The following is a 17,978-nucleotide window of genomic DNA, read 5'->3' as shown; positions in this document are numbered from 1 at the left end:
TCAGCTTTTCTTCCTGCCAAGTACAAGTTCAGTGTGACCAGAGTTCACCCGGACCAAGGTGTCCTTCCTCGCACCAGGCTTTCCTGCAGGGATGAGTAAACCCGAGGAGGATTCTGAGCAGTGTTTCAATGAGGAATTGGATGATTTTGGAAAGGGAAGACCAGTCCCTTCTAACCTGAACTCATGGGATTCTCTAGAGGGGACTGTAGAGAATTGACTGGGGGAGTAAATCTCTACTTCTTGTTGTGAAAATGAGCCCTTTCATTAACTTCTAGCTTTTTGTGAAACAATATAGAAAACTTCAGCATGCTGTCCCAGTGTTTTCCTAAGAATATATCTGAAGCATGGTATACTCCATGTAGCCAGGTGTCTGCAGAAACGAATAGTAAAGTAATGAACTTAGATCTTGATTCTTTTATTGTAAAGGCTTATCTGTTAATGGAAGCCAAGCTTTCAATGCTGATTACAATCATAAGGAGAAAAAGGCATTAGCATGGTCTGATTTCCAAACATGAAATACAAGGCATTAACAAATCTAAACATACTTGTGGAAATCCAAACACAGCTTCATATGCTTGTGGACATGTTTTGTTTTAATTATAACAGATGAATATTCAAATTAAAAAAATAATACATAGGCCCAGACACATTTATTTGGGGTCTTTTACTCATTTACAAACATTTCCTTCAAAACCAAAAATGATGAGGACTAATCAAGTATGACAATTTTTCCTTAATCATTTTGAAGTGCCTGCCGTCAAGTGAGGCAAGAATAATCCACTAAAAGTTATCGCTGGTGTGGCATAAAAATGACTTTCCAAGATGTCATCCTCTCTTTTAAAATACTGGCCCTGCTTTTTAACTTTTGGATGACTCAAAAGTTCTTACAGGTCATTTTAATTATGTAATTAATCATTTTACACCATTAAGATAAATCTCTGTTCGTACAGCCTTAATCAGAATTAAGTAAAGACTTTAAGAAAGTCTAGGGATACCTGTACTATCTCCAGAAACAAAACCTATTTTACAGACTATTACCTGACTTAACCAGTTTAAAATGTTTCTGTAAATTTACACATTATTGCACGCTTTACATTTATAAAGAATGCATTTCCAGAAAATTTATTTTCAGAAGTGATTTTAACAGGGTAAGTTGATGTTGCCTTTGTAGAAATACAATAAAATAAACCTGTGTATGGTTTCTCCTTGGTATGTGTGTGTTTGGTCTCCCGATGGGGATGAGAATCTGAGCCACTAATATTCCAATTGTCTCGATTAATCATCTTTGCTACATGTCATAGATGAGATGGATGTCCCCGAGAGGAAGAATTAAAGGGTTCACTGTTAAAATCACCACTTGGGATGGGGAAAGGAGTCGCTACGTGTTGTCACAACAACGCTTGGAGGTTAGAATGGATAAGGAGTGGGGGTGGGCCGGGTTCCTAAGCAGTGTTTCCTTAGAAAACCTCTGCACCATATGGCAGGGTCTGCAAATCCTACCTCTGTGTTTCCTTGTGAGTCTGACCACATTACTTTCCTCTCTTAGCCTCAGTTTCCTCGCATCTGTAAAGCAGAATATAGTTCAGAGTGATTGAAAAAAAGAAATAAGATGATTACTGAAAGCATCTATGTTCCTTAGTCATAGATAAAGTGTGGTTTTGAACTTCCCCACCAGTGACTGCCTCCCCTTTCCTGAGGGAGCTTGTAATTTCATTCATTTAATCACAAGGAGACAGAAATTTAAGGACACCGAGGGAGTTCCCTGGCAGTCCAGTGGTTAAGACTCCGAGCTTTCACTGCAGGGGGCACGGGTTCGATCCCTGGTTGGGGAACTAAGATCCCACATGGCACACAGCATGGCCAAAACAAAAAAAACCCCAAAACCCCAGTAAGGACACCAAAAGACAAAGACTGGCCAAAGGGGTTTTACTGTCCCTTCCTTGTCCATCGCATACAATGCTAAGCAAGGCTGCGGTGCAGACCACACAGCTACCACCCCTCCACCTGAGGGTAGGGTCAATTATCACCCCCAGTCACTCAGGGCCTCCCTTGTTCCAAAGTTGGGGGGTGTCCCCTCAGGATGGGAATTTAAAACCTCTGGTGATACCCAAACATAATCCTCTCAGAACACTGAAAAGAAAGTTCCTTCTTCCCCTTCAGTAACAGAAACATAGAAAGCAAGCCAGCTTGATTTCTACACAAAGGTTTTTTTTTGAGGGCATCAGGACCAATGATCACCAGCTGCCCAAGTACCAAAAAATTATGCTTCCAAAATCTCTTGATGTCGATTCCGCACAAAGAACAAGCAAGCTGCCCTATGTGTGCCATTCACAACAGAAGCCCTTTTTAAGGTGGGTTTAACAATAAGTTTTCAGACGTTAGACCCATCCTTTTCTTGTTGCAATATGCCTCGCTTCTGGGGAACACAGGCTAGGTGTAATTTCTTTAAGAACAAAAGAAGCAGGTTTGCTTTGGAGGTGATGTAAATGTTTTGGAACTAGATAGAGGTGATGGCTGCACAGCATTGTGAATGTACTAAATGCTACTGAATTGCACATTTTTAAATGATTAGTTTTATAGTATGTGAATTTTACCTCAACAACAACAACAAAAAGAATAATAAGAAATAGCCCTGTCAGGATCTGTCCCGTAGTTGGTACTCAAATTCTATTAAATAGATGTGTTACCTGCTTCCCATGAGAAGGAAGAATACAGGGTGATGGCAAAAGGTCTTCAGATCTTTAGGTAGGTTATTCCTAAGAAACTCTCATAACACTTTGGGACATTTGATGCAATTAATTCCTATTTGTTGAGAGTCTGTTTTGTGCCAAACCGGAGGCTAGGTAATGGATAGAATATAGGATAAAGGAGTGAGCTCTGTATGTATGGAATTTATAATCTGAGAAGGGAAAACACAAGCACAAGATCGACTATAGTGCAAGCAGGACAGATAGGATAACAAAGTCACAAACAAAATGCTTCAGGACCCCAAATGAAGGAGAAATCGATTCAATGTCAAATTTTATAATACAAGTAGCTTTTGAAGTCGGCTTTATAAGAAGAGCATGATTTGGATGAATGGAAGGGAGGAAGGACATTCTATGCTGATGAAATCACACATGAAAAGGCAGGTGTGGTGTCAAGAGCACACTGTGTGGTCAGGTAGTGGTGGGGAGGTTTTTGTAGTTACAGTGAACGTTGCAGGTGGGGGAGAGGAGCAAAGTAGGAAAAGATGAGACAAAAGAAAAATTATAGACCTAAGAGGCAGCAGTTTTGAGCTCCTGAGCCAGTGGCCATCCTGCATTGGGCTGGAGGAGACTGTTAGTGGGTGCTGTGGGATGCCGTCCACACACCCCATGCAGGACGGAGGGCCGCTCACTGCACCATCTACCAGGAGGCCGGACATCTGGGGCTCTCAGCTGGTCTCCTTTCAGGACTGTCCTTCCTGGGCCAGCTCATATCCAGCGCCTGGATACTGAGGAGAAAGAAACACTTGCCCCCTTGCTTTAATTTGGGACAACGCTGATAGGCCATTACAACTGCAGAGCTCCCCATAAGATTAGCTGGGGCCTCTGCTGCAGCTACATTGTGGACCAACTTTTCCTACTGCCCACTCCTGCTTCCTTCATGCCCTTACAGGTGTTGTTCCCAAGAGGACTCCCCATTAAGTCTCCTGTATGCTAATCTTAGGATTTCAGAGTCTGTTTCCAGGAACTCAGGTCTAAAATGGGGACTTCTGGATCAGCACCTAATATAAATGGAAATTGACCCCATTTCCACTGTGGGAAAATGAGGAAGCACTGAGTTTGCATCAGGGCTGTCCATTCATTGCCTTCCGGCCCTCATTTGACTCTTGGTTCATGCAATTCCATTAGTCAACCTCACCTTTGCTGCCATAATTTGCCTGCCTTAAGCCCTGAGGCATTGTCCCTACACTCTGTTTCTATTATAGTCATAGGCCAACTCTACCCTTGGCCGTGTTGCGGCCACCTGACGTCCTGTGTTCTGTACCGGTCAGTGGCTTCCTGCGCTCAAAGGAACCAGACACAAGCTCCACCCATTTCTGTGATCACAATACTTTACTCCTGAATGGCCATCATCAAAAAGTCTACAAATAATAAATGCTGAAGGGAATTCCCTGGAGGTCCAGTGGTTAGGACTCCATGCTTTCACTGCCAAGGACCTGGGTTCAATCCCTGGTCAAGGAACTAAGATCCCACAAGCCATGTGGCCCAGCCAACAGCAACAACAAATCAAAAACAAACAAAAAAAAATGCTAGGGAGGTCGTGGAGAAAAGGGAACCCTCCTACACTGTTGGTGGGAATGTAAATTGGTGCAGCCACTATGGAAAATAGTATGGAGGTTCTTTGAAAAACTAAAAATAGAGCTACCATATGATCCAGCAATCCCACTCCTGAGCATATATCTGGAGAAAACTCTAACTCAAAAAGACACATGCAGCCCAATGTTCACAGCAGCACTATTTACAATAGCCAAGACATGGAAGCAACCTAAGTGTCCATCAACAGATGAATGGATAAAGAAGGTGTGGTACATATGTACAATGGAATATTAATCAGCCACCAAAAAAAAAAAAAAAAAAGAAAGAATGCCATCGGCAGCAACATGGATGGACCTAGAGATTATCTTATTAAGTGAAGTAGGTCAGACAGAGAAAGACAAATATCATATGATATCACTTACACGTGGAATCTAAAAAAAATGATACAAATGAACTTATTTATAGAACAGAAATAGACTCACAGACATAGAAGACAAACTTACGTTTACCAAAGAGGAAGGGTGGAAGGGATAAATTAGGAGCTTGGGATCAAAATATACACACTACTATATATAAAATAGATAACCAACAAGGACCTACTCTGTAGCACAGGGAACTATGTTCAATACCTTGTAATAACCTATAATGGAAAAGAATCAGAACAAGTATAGATACATATATGTATAACTGAATCACTTTGCTGTACACCAGAAACCAGGACAACATTGTAAACCAACTAATTTCAATAAAAATAAAATACTTCACTCCTTAAAAGCTTATAATGGCTCCAAATTCCCCTTTCAGTATACCAGAACTCCACCAACTGTTTTCACATATTGAAACTCATTTCAGCCTCTTCTTAAAGTAGATAAGGTTGGTTTTATTATCCCCAAGCAACTGAGTTCAGGGGAAACAATATTCTAATAATGAATTAGACAAACCCTACCAACAATAATCATCACCTCACTGCTTAGTAAAATGCCTAGCGCAGAACAGTTGTTCGATTATTTTTTCGTGAATGAGTGAGTTTCCTTATCTCTTAATTAAGTACTCTATGCTGGCAATTCAAGTTTCTATTTCACTACACAAAGGTCACCAGTCCTCTCTCCAAAATCCCCATTATGTTTCTAATAAAACTTTGTGTGACAGAGCTCAAAGGTTGATTGAATTGCCTCCTAGTTCCAGAAATTGTGGTCCTTGGGTCAAAAATGACTTCATTAAGACTTCTGGTATGAACAGAGCTGCAGAAGTCTGCATTTTCATCTTCTCTGGGAAATTGTAAAATAACAGCAAGAAGAAAGACTGAAAAAACCCACGAACTCCATTTTCTATCAAACTTGGAGAGAGAGATACTTTTCAGACTCCAAAATATATGAAAGGTCTGCTAAAAGCAGCCAACGTCAGGCGCAAATTGTGGGGAAAGGTGAAGAGAAGGGTGGGGAGAGGGTGCAGCAGTGACGGACCTCACAAAGCACTGAAAGAATCCACTTCCCAAAGGGAGGGGCACACCTCCAGGAGAAAGGCTTCAGTCAGAAGCCCTCCAAGTCCCAGTTCGGTTCAGAAGAGCAGACGAGGCAGATTTGTTAAATTTCAGATTTGCAGGAGGCAATCTCTCTCTGAGGCAGTAGAAGAGAGTCACTGGGTTGTGAAAACAGCTTGCCTCCTGGAAAATTACCGACACCCTGCCCCAAACACACACACAGACACACACAAATACAAATATAATCATATTTAACAATTCAAAGATAGGGTTTTCCTGGTGGCGCAGTGGTTAAGAATCCGCCGGCCAATGAAGGGGACACAGGTTCAAGGCCTGGTCCGGGAAGATCCCACATGCCGCGGAGTAACTCAGTCCGTGCGCCACAACTACTGAGCCTGTACTCAAGAGCCCGCAAGCCACAAATACTGAGCCCACGTGCCACAACTACTGAAGCCTGCGCTCCGCAACAAGAGAAGCCACAACGATGAGAAGCTCAACCCAAAACAGCTCAAAATAAAAACAAACAATAAACTAATCAATTGAAAAAAAAAACAATTCAAAGATAGACACCAAGAAAAATAATATTGACTATAACCAGGATAGGAATATGACAGAAGTATAGGAATATAATATTTTATTATCATGATCAAATATATTTATCTCAGTTCAAAATGCTTAACAGGGCACTCTTGAGGTATTTTGGCTAAAAGCAAAAGACGACAAGAATGCCTGCTATCATCACTGCTACACGCCCTCGTGCTGGAGATACTAGTTCCTTGCTGTAAGCGGAATAAACTAGAGCTATAAAAACTGGAAAAGAGGGACATTCTACAAAGTATCTGACCAGTACCTCTCAAAACTGTGAACATCAGCAAAAACAAGGAAAGTCTGAGAAACTGTCCCAGGAGGAGCCTGAGGAGACATGACAATTAAATGTAGTTAGTTGTGGAACAGAAAAGGACATTAGCTAAAAACTAAGGTCATCTGAATAAAATGTGGACATTAGTTGATAATAATGCATCAATATTGGTTCATCAAGTATAACAAATGCATCATGCTAAGGTAAGATATTAGTAATAGGGGAAATGGAATATATAGGAACTCTCTGTACTTTCTTCATAATTTTATTTTTTTTCCTCTTCCAGTTTTATTGACGTATAATTGGCATATAGCACTGTATAAGTTTAAGGTGTACAGCATAATGATTTGACTTATATACATCATGAAATGATCATCACGTAAGTTTAGTGAACATCCATCATCTCATATAGATATGAAATAAAAGAAAAAGAAAAAATGTCACCAAAGATATTACATAATTATTGGATATATTTCCCACCCTGTACATTTCATACCTGTTACTCATTTATTTTGTAACTAGAAAGATGTACCTCTTAAACTCCCTCACCTATGTTACTCATCCGCCACCCCCTCCCTTCTGATACCCACCTGTTTGCTCTCTGTATCTATGACTGTTTCTGTTTTTCTTTTTACGTTTGTTCATTTATTTTGTTTTTTAGATTCCACATATAAGTGATAACATGCAGTATTTGTCCTTCTATGTCTGACTTATTTCACTTAGCATAATGCCTTCTAGCTTCATCCATGTTGTCACAAATGACAAGATTTCATTCTTTTTTGTGGCTAATATCACATTATATATATATAATACATATATACCACGTCTTCTAAAAAAGAATGCTTATATATATATAACTGAATCACTTTGCTGTACACCTGAAACTAACAATATCAACTATACTTCAATTAAAAAAATAAAGATGGCATCTTAAATCAAAGGAGGGACACAATGAATTGTTTATTGAAGGAGGAGACCAAAATGGACCATCATCTGGGAAAAAAATGAAGTTTGATTCATACCTCACACCATACATGGTTAAATTACAAATAGATAAAATATTTAAATGTAAAAGTTGGAGCAATCAAAATTCTAAATGGAAACATGGGAGAATTTCTTCAGAATTTTGGCACAGGCAAGAACATTCTCAAAATTCAGAAGCCATAAAAGAAATGAGTAATAAATTCATCTATGTGAATACAAAAATATGCATGATGAAACATCACCAAAAGAAAAATCAGAAGACAAATGACAAACTGGAGAAAATATGTATACATGACTGAACTTTTTTTCTGATGATTAAATGGCACATGGATGTTTATTACATTATTCTTAGTACTCTTCTGTATGGTTAAAACATTTAATAATAAAAATTAATTAATGTATATCCATATTATGGAATATGCCATTAAAAAGAATCATGTCCAGCTATAAACTTACTACCATGCAGAAATGTTCATGATGTATATTAAGTGCTTCTATTTTTTTGTTGTTGTTTTTGGCTGCATGGCTTGCGGGATGGAACCTGGGCCCCGGCAGGGATAGCTTTGAGTCCTAACCACTAACTACTGGACCACCAGGGAATTCCCTTAAGTGCATTTTAAAAACCTGGAAAGATAAACCTCAAACTTCAACCCCAAACTATTAGTCATTTAAAATGTTTCCAGATTTATTGAGATATTATTGATGTTAGCCATTTTTATAGAGGGAAGAATTATGCTTTATAATTTCAGGGCTTCTTTATTTCTTTAAACAAACATGCATTATTTTCATATTCTGCCAAAACAATCAATATCCTCCATTTTAGAAAAATAAAAAGAGGGAGACCTTGTGATTAAGGAAAACTGACTAATGAACCGCAGAGAGAGAATCTAAAAAGCAGGGCTCGCAAGTGAGGTGAGCAGGTGATTGCTCATCCTGATATACCTGCCTATGGAGATGCGCGGTGCTTTGAAGAAGATGCTGTCAGTCCTGGGATGGGAAGCAGAGTTTGCGGTATGAGATGGTTACAAGATAGCATGTGGGAGCCTGCAGAATGTTTGCATTCTTTTGATCACACAGGAGATAAGACAAGCCTATAACTGGAGCCCTGCCAGGCAGGAAAAAGATCTGCACCAAGACTGGACTGTACAACCACCTCTCCATGGTTGCCTTGGTTAGAGGGATTCCTCCTAATTGTAATGACATTGCCACAAAAACATCACATGCAAATAAAGTGAATGGTGGTTCAAGCGGCAGGTTTTGTGGTCTAGCTGGGCTTCTCTTGGGGGAATGACTAAGGAGGAGTTTGAGAGGGTTTGTACAGTCGACAAAGAGTGAGCTTATGAGGGAATGGATTTAAGTTGAAAATAAAAGAACTGTCCTTAAAGTTTATTTATTTATTTGTTTTTGGCTGCGTTGGGTCTTCGTTGTTGCATGCAGCCTTCTTCTAGTTGAGGCGAGCAGGGGCTACTCTTTGCTGAGGTACGTGGGCTTCTCATTGCGGTGGCTTCTCTTGTTGTGGAGCACGGGCTCTAGGCGCGTGGGCTTCAGTAGTTGTGGCTCATGGGCTCTAGAGCTCAGGCTCAATAGTTGTGGCACATGGGCTTAGTTGCTCCGTGGCATGTTGGATCTTCCCGGACCAGGGCTCGAATACGTGTCCCCTGCATTGGCAGGTGGATTCTTAACCACTGCGCCACCAGGGAAGTCCCCCCTTGGAAACTTCTTGAGGGTTGCAGATGTGTTGAGTCTATCACTGAGAAGACTTCCAATTAAGGTGCAACAAGAAGCCCACAGTTTGGGGGCCTTCCTGTTTTCCAAAACTCACTGAGATGATACATAACATGTAACAAGAAAAATTTAAAAGATGGTTGGATACAGGGCTTCCCTGGTGGTACAGTGGTTGACAGTCCGCCTGCCGATGCAGGGGACACGGGTTCATGCCCCGGTCCGGGAAGATCCCACATGCCGCGGAGCGGCTGGGCCCGTGGGCCATGGCCGATGAGCCTGCGCGACTGGAGCCTGTGCTCCGCAACGGGAGAGGCCACAACAGTGAGAGGCCTGCGTACCGCCAAAAAAGCAAACAAGAAACCCCAAACCTATTCTTTGTAAAAAAAAAAAAAAAAAGATGGTTGGATACAAAAGCCACTTTGGAAAATAGCTTGACAATTCTTTGTAAAGTTGAATGTATACGTACCCTGTGATCCAGGAGTTCTAGTCCGAGGTATTTACTCAATACAAATGAAGACCTCAGTTCTTAAAAAACTTGTTCAAGAATGTTCACCACATCATACTTGATGGTGAAAGACTGAATGCTTTCCCCTTAAGATCAGGAACAAGACAAGGATGTCTGCTCTCGCCATTTCTATCATAGTGGAGGTTCTGGTCAGGAAAAAATAAAAAAGGCAAGAAAAAGAAATAAAATGCATCCAGATTCAGATTGGAAAGGAACAAGTAAAACTACATCTCTCTGCAGACAATATGATCTTTTATGTGGAAAATTCTAAGGAATCCATAAGGAACACTCTTAGAGCTAATAAATGAGTTCAGCAGATTACAGGATACAAGATCAATATAAAGAAATCAGTTATATTTCTATTCAAATTTAATCTCATCCAGAAACCCTCACGGACACACCCAGAATAATGTTTAACCAAATGTCTGTGGCTTAGCCAAGTTGACACATAAAATTAACCATTACAAGTTGGCTGCATTGGCTTGATTTCACAGGGGCTCTGGGGCATGAATTGTTTCACAGAATTAAGCCCATTTTGAGGCAAAGAGTATGGCCTTTTGTATTCTCACGTTAGTGAGGCATCTTCCTAATTAAGCCAGGAGTAGTTCTCTGGGGTAAAGAACAACCAGGGCTTCCCTGGTGGCGCAGTGGTTGAGGGTCCACCTGCCGATGCAGGGGACGCGGGTTTGTGCCCCGGTCCGGGAGAATCCCACGTGCCGCGGAGCGGCTGGGCCCGTGAGCCATGGCCGCTGAGCCTGCGCGTCCGGAGCCTGTGCTCCGCAACGGGAGAGGCCACAACAGTGAGAGGCCCGCATACTGCAAAAAAACAAACAAACAAACAAAAACAAAAAACAAAAAAAAAGAACAACCAACGCTCACAGCAGGTAAAGGAGGGGTGCAGCAGTGGGCAAAGGCTTCTGGGTAGGGTACCAACAGCCTCCAATACAGAGGCAACCTCAAAATTCCTATATAGGGATGGAGGAGCAGAGAGAGAGAGAGAAACAAATCTTTATAAACAAATAGGAAATCTCCCATTCAAAATGAGCCTGCAATCCAACACCCCTTAGTCCAAGGAAGAAATATAATTCTACAACAATGAACAAGATCAACAATCCAAACGAGCTCACTTGAGATGAACTCAATATAATAAAGTAGAGGAGGAAATACTTCTAAATAAATATGCTGATCCATTCTGAGGAAGTAATAACACCTACTAACAAAGAACAAACGATTCTAAAACATTTACCGGCACCAGATAGGGCTGATCCTACCCAAAGGTGTTAGGAGAGATGTATGTGGGTGTCAACACTAAACTTCCATCTATAACTGAACTTAACTTCTGTTTTGAGACCCCTGTTCCTCCAAAAGGCGGAGACTTAATCTTAGTCAATTCAGCATTTAACCCACCCCCCCTTCCTTCAGTGGCATTCAGTGTCAACAATTTTGGGAAAGGGACTCTGGTCTTTGTCATCTGTTGCTGTCAGCACCCGCTGAAATGCACCTCATCCTGTCTGGGCCTCAACCATCAACCCATGAACTGACCTCCTGAGTTGATCCACTGATCCTTTGGCATTCCTCTTGCAACACTGGAAATGCTCCATTTTCTCCTTTATTCCTCTGTGGCCTCAGAAGACTTAGCAGGGATTTCTGGAGGCTTTGCTACTTCATGCTGCTCTGGCTGGCATGAGACCATCCTTCTGCTCTCCACTGCATGTCTTGCTCATAGGAACCCTTGAAGGGGCCTTGGTCCACGTGCAGACACCCATGCCATGCTGCCTCCACACTTGAGCCATGATGGGGAGCTCAGGGATCTTGCTTCCTCCCCGCAAAGCCCCATTTGCTCAGATCTCAAAACTTTGGTGGGGCTTCTCTTGTGGTTTCCAACTCCAAGGGCTTGGCCATGGGAGGTGGCCATGCCAGAACCCTTCCCGGGAATGCTCCCTGGCATCTGACTTGGCTTTCCTTTTGACTCCTCTCTCTTAGTGCATGGAAGCCTTCTCAGGGGCCCTACCTAAGAAACTGGACCTGAAGGAGAAAGGTGAGAATGTGTCATTTCAGGAATACAGATGGGACATGTGTAATTTTTAAGTTATTAGAAACTCAGAGGTGGGAGTGGACAGAGAAGAGAAGCGAAGATAAACAAGGATGGCCAAGGAATATGGAGCATGGTAGAATGTCTTGTAAAAACTGGAGTGTCTGATATTCAGTACTATCAAGCTTATGCTGTTGCTCTGTAGACTGTCCCTCACCCACATCTCTTAAAACTTCTGTAAAGTTCTAAAGATGAAAGGCCCAATGTGGGTGAGGTTTTGGTGAAACTCAAGGGACTCAGTTCCACATTTGAGTCAAGATACTGCAAAAGACTGTGTGGGATGATGAGCTCGTTCATGAATTGAACTAATTCAGTGGAAGCACAATGTGTAGCCAGAGGAAACCATGAGAAAGGAAGCTCTCCTGGGGTTCACAGAAATCTTGGGAAGGTTTTAAAGACAAATCTCATCTAAATTTTTTAAAGAGAAGGACACCTCAGCTAGCATCTGTGTTAGACACGGCTAAAGGAACACTGAAAACACATGGACTCACTCCCAGTCTGTGAATGTAGACACAGAAGTATTTTTTCACCCAGGAAGCATTGATTGAGGGCTAGATGTGCTGTACTGGGTACCAAGGATACAAGAATGAAAGTCACATGGTACTTGTCATGAAGGCTCTCGGGTCAGCAGTAAACAAATAACAATATTATGAGCTAAGTCCCACAGAAGGAGATGTAACCTGAGCAAGGATTAACAGTCCCTCCACTAATAATTATCAGGGCAACCTAGCTCTTCCATTTCCTTGTCTGCCCCCAAGGCTCACAGAATGTTTGCCAGCCTGGTCCTAATCCGCAAGTCTGAATTTCTGACACAGTGCCCAGGATATTTACTTATGTGTCCTTTGCCTAATTAAATGATGGAAATTCCTCTTCTTCTGTGATTGTTTTTATCATTGGCTATTGCTTCATGAGCATAAGACTACTCTGCAGAAGCTCCATGATAACCACATATTGCAGTTAAGGTGATGGGAGAGTACAGTATTAACAGCAAGTGTCAACAAAACAGGAAATCGCCCATTATCTCAAAAACCTTTGGGTGAGATAATTGCCTCAATGTCCATACTTAGCACGGAAAACAAAAGGCTCTTTTTGGAGGTGGGCATTTGTCCCAAAGAGACAGATGAGATTCTTAGCACATTTAGTGTGAAGATAGATTTTACGAGACATGATGGAGACGGAGGGATTGTGTGGGACATGTTTTCTTCAAGTGTGAGTCGAAAAGAAAAATTCTCCCCTACCATTTTCCATAATAACAGCAATCAAGAAAAGAAAGAAGAAAGAAAGAAAACAAATTATCTAAGTTTCAAGAGTTGAGGAGGAAAATAAGTTCTTGTACTGCAGACTCCTGCAACAGAAGAATTCACCGGACCATGAACCAAGAGCTTTAACCAAAATTTTTAGAAACTGAGACCCGACTGAAATAAAAAGGTGTTTATTTGGGGGTTGTTAGGACTGTAGCCTGGGAGACACAGACTCAAGAAGCACCTGAATTTGTTCCGCCGGACTACAAAATGGGGGAGGCTGATAAAGGCAAAACCCACAAGGTTACCGTCAGTTACGAGAGTTGTTTATCGAGAATTAGAATTGGAGCTAGTGAGAAGTAAGGGTGCTTGTTAAGATTGGTTGGGGTCTGAATATTTCTGGAATTCTCTATTGTCTGTCTAGACGTTGGATCTTTGTAGTTGCTGCTTCCCCCCTGAAGTACCTTCTGTTCTCTTCATTTCTATTCCTTTCTCCTTCTCTTATTCTCCACATGGCTCCACTCCAGGAGGCTTACCCTGACCAATCCCAGCTCCGCAACAGGTCCAGGACTAGATCCGGAATGTTCACAGCACGCTTGTCTTGTCCTTCGAATTGTCTTCCCCACAAACACTGCATCGTCCATTCACACATCTGTGTGCTCCTTGAGGGGCAAGAAATACGTCCTACTCAGTAGCATGGGGTTCAGAGTAAGTACTGAATGAACATTTATTGTATAAATGAAAACACTCCACTCATAGTTAAAGGTGAAGGGCACACCCACCCTAAAAGGGACACGACCTGAACCCCCGGGGAGTCCTCCCTGACACTTCTTGGGACACTTCATGACTTCAAAGGCCATGGAAAAGAGGACAGATGATCCAGAACGGCCCAATTACCTAGATAAAAATCCCATTGCTTAGTAAAAATTAAAGCCAAAGTGAAGTAAATTGGACAGAGTGCACGTCTTGCTCAGGAATCTAAATCCAAAGATAACAAAGAAGGAAACCAGACTTTAAGTGCAGTATACACTCCCATCACCTCACCCTGCCATATACTCTTGCCGGTGGAGGGTCCCACAGTGGATTTCTAGTCTATGTTCAGAGTCACAATTCCCCTTTCGGTAATACCTGGTGGGACCCCTAAAGGCCAGTAATCTGCAAAAGAGACAAAAGAATCCAACTCATGAACACAGGCTAAACATACCCACTCTGGAGCAAGCACAGTGCTTTGCCAACGGGACCTCGGACCAAGGGTGAAGGGATTCAATTCATGCTCACCGGCTTCTCAGACTTTAGTGGGATGGACGTAAATCCACAAAAAGGACGCTCTAGAATTCCTTCCTGGAACACGCCCTCTCGGAACCTGGCTACTGAAGGCATAGAGAAGGCCATGGATGGAAGCTTTGGTTGACAATCCTAGCTGAGCTCAGCCTTCAGACATCCCAGCCCAAATGCCGTCTGGAGTGAAGGAACCTCCAGACGATTCCAGGACCCAGCAGAGGTCGCAGATGTCATGGAAGAGACAAGCCATCCTGCTGTGCCTGTCCCAATTCCTGATCCATGGAATCATGTACATCACAAAATAGTTTTTTATGCCACTTATGCAAATGTATTGAAGCAGTTTGATGTGTAGCAACAGACCACGACCAGTGTGGCATGCAGTGATGGGAAATGCCCTTTGGATTAGGAATTCAAGGTGTTGGCACCAGAAAGTTGCTTAAGTTTTGAGAACAGGTGAACAGAGGCCTTAAGGAAGTGGAGGACCCTGAGGTCTACACTGAGGTTTCTGAAGTCCATGCTGGATTTCAAGTGTTTTCTGTAGGCACAGGCTTCTCCCAGCAAGGCCAGGCTAGTGCTGGAGGGTCCTGATGGATGAAGCACCTTCATCCTTTCTGTGGAGCCTCCCCCCTCTTTTCTGGTCTGGGTCCATGTTTGATACTAGACTGTCTCCTTGGCTTTGCGTCCTTCAGCCAAGCACGGCGCCCGGTCAGAAGAGCCAAGCTGTTGAACTGAACACAAGGAGCTCCAGGGAAAGGATGGTGTCTCCTGGTGGCTTTTCTTCCCTGCCCATCCCTCAGGTTTCCAGATGATCGGTTACCTGCTTCTGTGGAGGAATGTGGTGGCAAAGAATGCAATTAGCCTTCAGGAAGCCCCTGCTCCATGGCAAGTGCCCTATGAGGCGCTTTTATGATTATTGCCTTTGATGTAAAAACTCCACAAGTGGGGACCCCACATAGGAGGTGAGGAAATGGGGGCTTAATAAGCGAATCACTTCCTTGAGACCACGTCGATGGTGAGTGATGGCGCGGGCGCACGCACCTGCGTTTCTGCCCCCAGCCTGTCCTGTTTCACTGGGGCGGGGGTGGGGTGGGACAGTGCTGCCGGCCTGAGGGCTCAGAGGCCTGGGCTTCTGGGCGGTTCCTCACATGTGGAAAACCCCTGGGGGTACAGAGCAGCTGTCTGCTGAGGAATCAGTTGAGAATCTTCCCTGGGCTTTTATAGACAACAGAGGGCTGCAGGGTGTCTAGTTAGCAAAACTCAGGACCCGAAGGCTGAAGGGCAGGGGACAACCTGGGAGGTTCCCTCCTGGGAACGTGCTCAGTCAGACCAAGAGCAGAGGCTGGGCTTAACCCAGAACTGCCTCAGCCTGTATCTGGACACCGACTGGACTTTCCTCACAGCCCACGAGCTACTAGGCCACCCGAGCCGTCTCTTCTGCCACAGACCAGACAGACTCCCTCAGAGCATTGACTGAAAAAGTGATTTCAGGAAATGACTTTTATGCTCATAAGGCAAGAAACAAAGACCACACAAGATCATTTCCTATGTGTGTCATCTGACAGAAGACCTATCGCTTGTTGGGGAAACAATGAAAAAAACCCAAACCCGGATGAACACGAAACAATTTCATTCTGAATAAACTGGATTTGCTGAGAAATAACAATGGACTGACTGAAAGACAAAAAGAGAGAGACACTGAGTAGCCTGACACAGAGCAGGATAAAGAGACAGAGGGCACAAACTCCAGTGCCACAGCGCTCCACCCAGGGGGACTCTGTCCCTTCTTCATCCCTTCCTTGCCTCAGACGAGATCTTCTGAAATTGTTTAGCAGTTTCTTAAAAAGTTGGACATACATTTATCATGTGACTAAACAATTCTACCCCTAGGTGCCTACCCAAGGGAAAGGAAAACAGTTGACCACACGAAGAGCTGTGCATGGAAGCTCAGGTCAGCATTATTCATGAGAGCCCCGAACTGGAAACAATCCAAATGCCCATAACCGACAAATGGATGTCCATACATGGAATGCTCCTCAGCAGAAAAAAGGAAGAAATTTCTGATCACGCTACAACATGGGCAAACCTCAAACACATCATGCTGAGGGAAAGGAGTCAGACGCGGAAGACTTCATATTGTGATCCCAGTTCCATGAAATCCTGACAAACGGCAAAATGACAGTGATGGAAAACAGATTCGCGGTTCCCTGAAGTAGGGTGGAAATGAAGATCTTCTGCACTAGAGAACCTTCTGGGGTGAAAGAAGTGTTCTAAAACTGGATTGTGATGGTGGTTTACACCTGTGTAAGTTTAGTAAAACTCATCAAACTGAGTGAATTTTACGGTATGTAAATCACACTTCAATAACTCTGTTCAAAACAAGAGGTTCTGCAGGTTGTGCAGATCGGGGGAACATCTAAGCCAGGGGTACCAAGGAAAAGGCCACGATGTTCACAAGGATGGCTGAAAATATGGTAACGTTCCAGGAACGTCAGTGTTATGGTTGGGTTAGCTCAGGCCTGCTCAGAAAGCTTTGACATATTAAAACCAGCTTAAGATACATTTAATATAAAAGGTTTACACAGCAGGCAATAAAGGTGCTGCCCTTATTATTTTCAGAGGTAGCACCCTTCCACAGAGTTAAGAAATCAGGAATGATGGAAGGGGCATTGTATTTTAAGAACAACATTATAGAAGATGAAATGTATGCCCCTGAGAGGCAGTACAGAGAGTCGGATAGGTTTGGGTAAGAGTCCACGGTGGGACCATTTGTGTGTATCAAGATTCTGTTTTCTAGAACATGACATCCCGGACAAGGGTGAGAACCCTAAAAGATTCCCTCACATGAACCAGACAAAACACTCTGGCTTTGGACAGAGACAGACCAGATTGGAATCCAACTCCAGCTCTCGCTGACGTTTAAATGTTTTCATCTGTGAAGCGGGTTTACCGCTGCCTATCGTAGGGTGCAGTTCTGAATATCGGATGAGAGAATGGAAGGGAAATGTACGCTCTGACGCGGTGGTTTCACTCCACTGCCTGAGCCTCTGGAGACTCCACGACAGGGAATCTCTGGGAAGGGGACGTGAAATGTACCAATGTACGTAAGGCTTTAAAAGGAATGGTCTCACATCTTCCCAAAACGTGTCACTAGGCACAGTTCTTGAGTATCGTTTTCTAAGTTTTCAGTAACTTAGTAGTGGAAGAAAGAGTGATGCAGTGAGGCTGTGTGTGCAGGTAGCAACCCCTTCACCCTGTGGTCTGCCCAGTATCCAAAGGATGCAGGACATCCAGCAGAAGATGCTATGGAAGACAGTCCTGAGTTAAGTTCTGGTCTGTCTCAACTCATACTTGCCTCTGGCAGTGGCTCAACCAGAGTTTCCAAACTCCCTGTTGAATCCCAGACAGTCATCACTGATGTCTAGGAGACCGAGAAAAACACACTCCCGTAAAAGGTGTTGTAGATGAGCATCAGAAATTTTTCCTTTCTTCCTCCCTTCAAAAAATGTACATCTTCTCTGTACAGGATTT

At 43.0% G+C, this 17,978-nt stretch overlaps 1 long non-coding RNA gene and 1 other non-coding gene across 2 annotated transcripts; both read right to left on the bottom strand.

Moving 5' to 3' along the window:
- Positions 1-188: 188 nt before the first annotated feature.
- LOC132598150 (uncharacterized) lies at positions 189-13,259 on the bottom strand. Its single transcript, XR_009565901.2, has 3 exons — positions 11,379-13,259; positions 9,798-9,982; positions 189-1,563 (listed from the first exon to the last, which is right to left on the bottom strand). It is a non-coding gene; the product is annotated as an uncharacterized lncRNA (long non-coding RNA).
- Positions 2,215-2,348, bottom strand: LOC115838957 (U11 spliceosomal RNA). The gene has a single exon (XR_004033838.1). It is a non-coding gene; the product is annotated as a U11 spliceosomal RNA (small nuclear RNA).
- Positions 13,260-17,978: the final 4,719 nt, after the last annotated feature.

This window comes from Globicephala melas, chromosome 11 (assembly GCF_963455315.2).
Source record: "Globicephala melas chromosome 11, mGloMel1.2, whole genome shotgun sequence".
Classification (NCBI taxonomy): domain Eukaryota; kingdom Metazoa; phylum Chordata; class Mammalia; order Artiodactyla; family Delphinidae; genus Globicephala; species Globicephala melas.
This window is presented reverse-complemented; position numbering and strand designations above follow the sequence as displayed.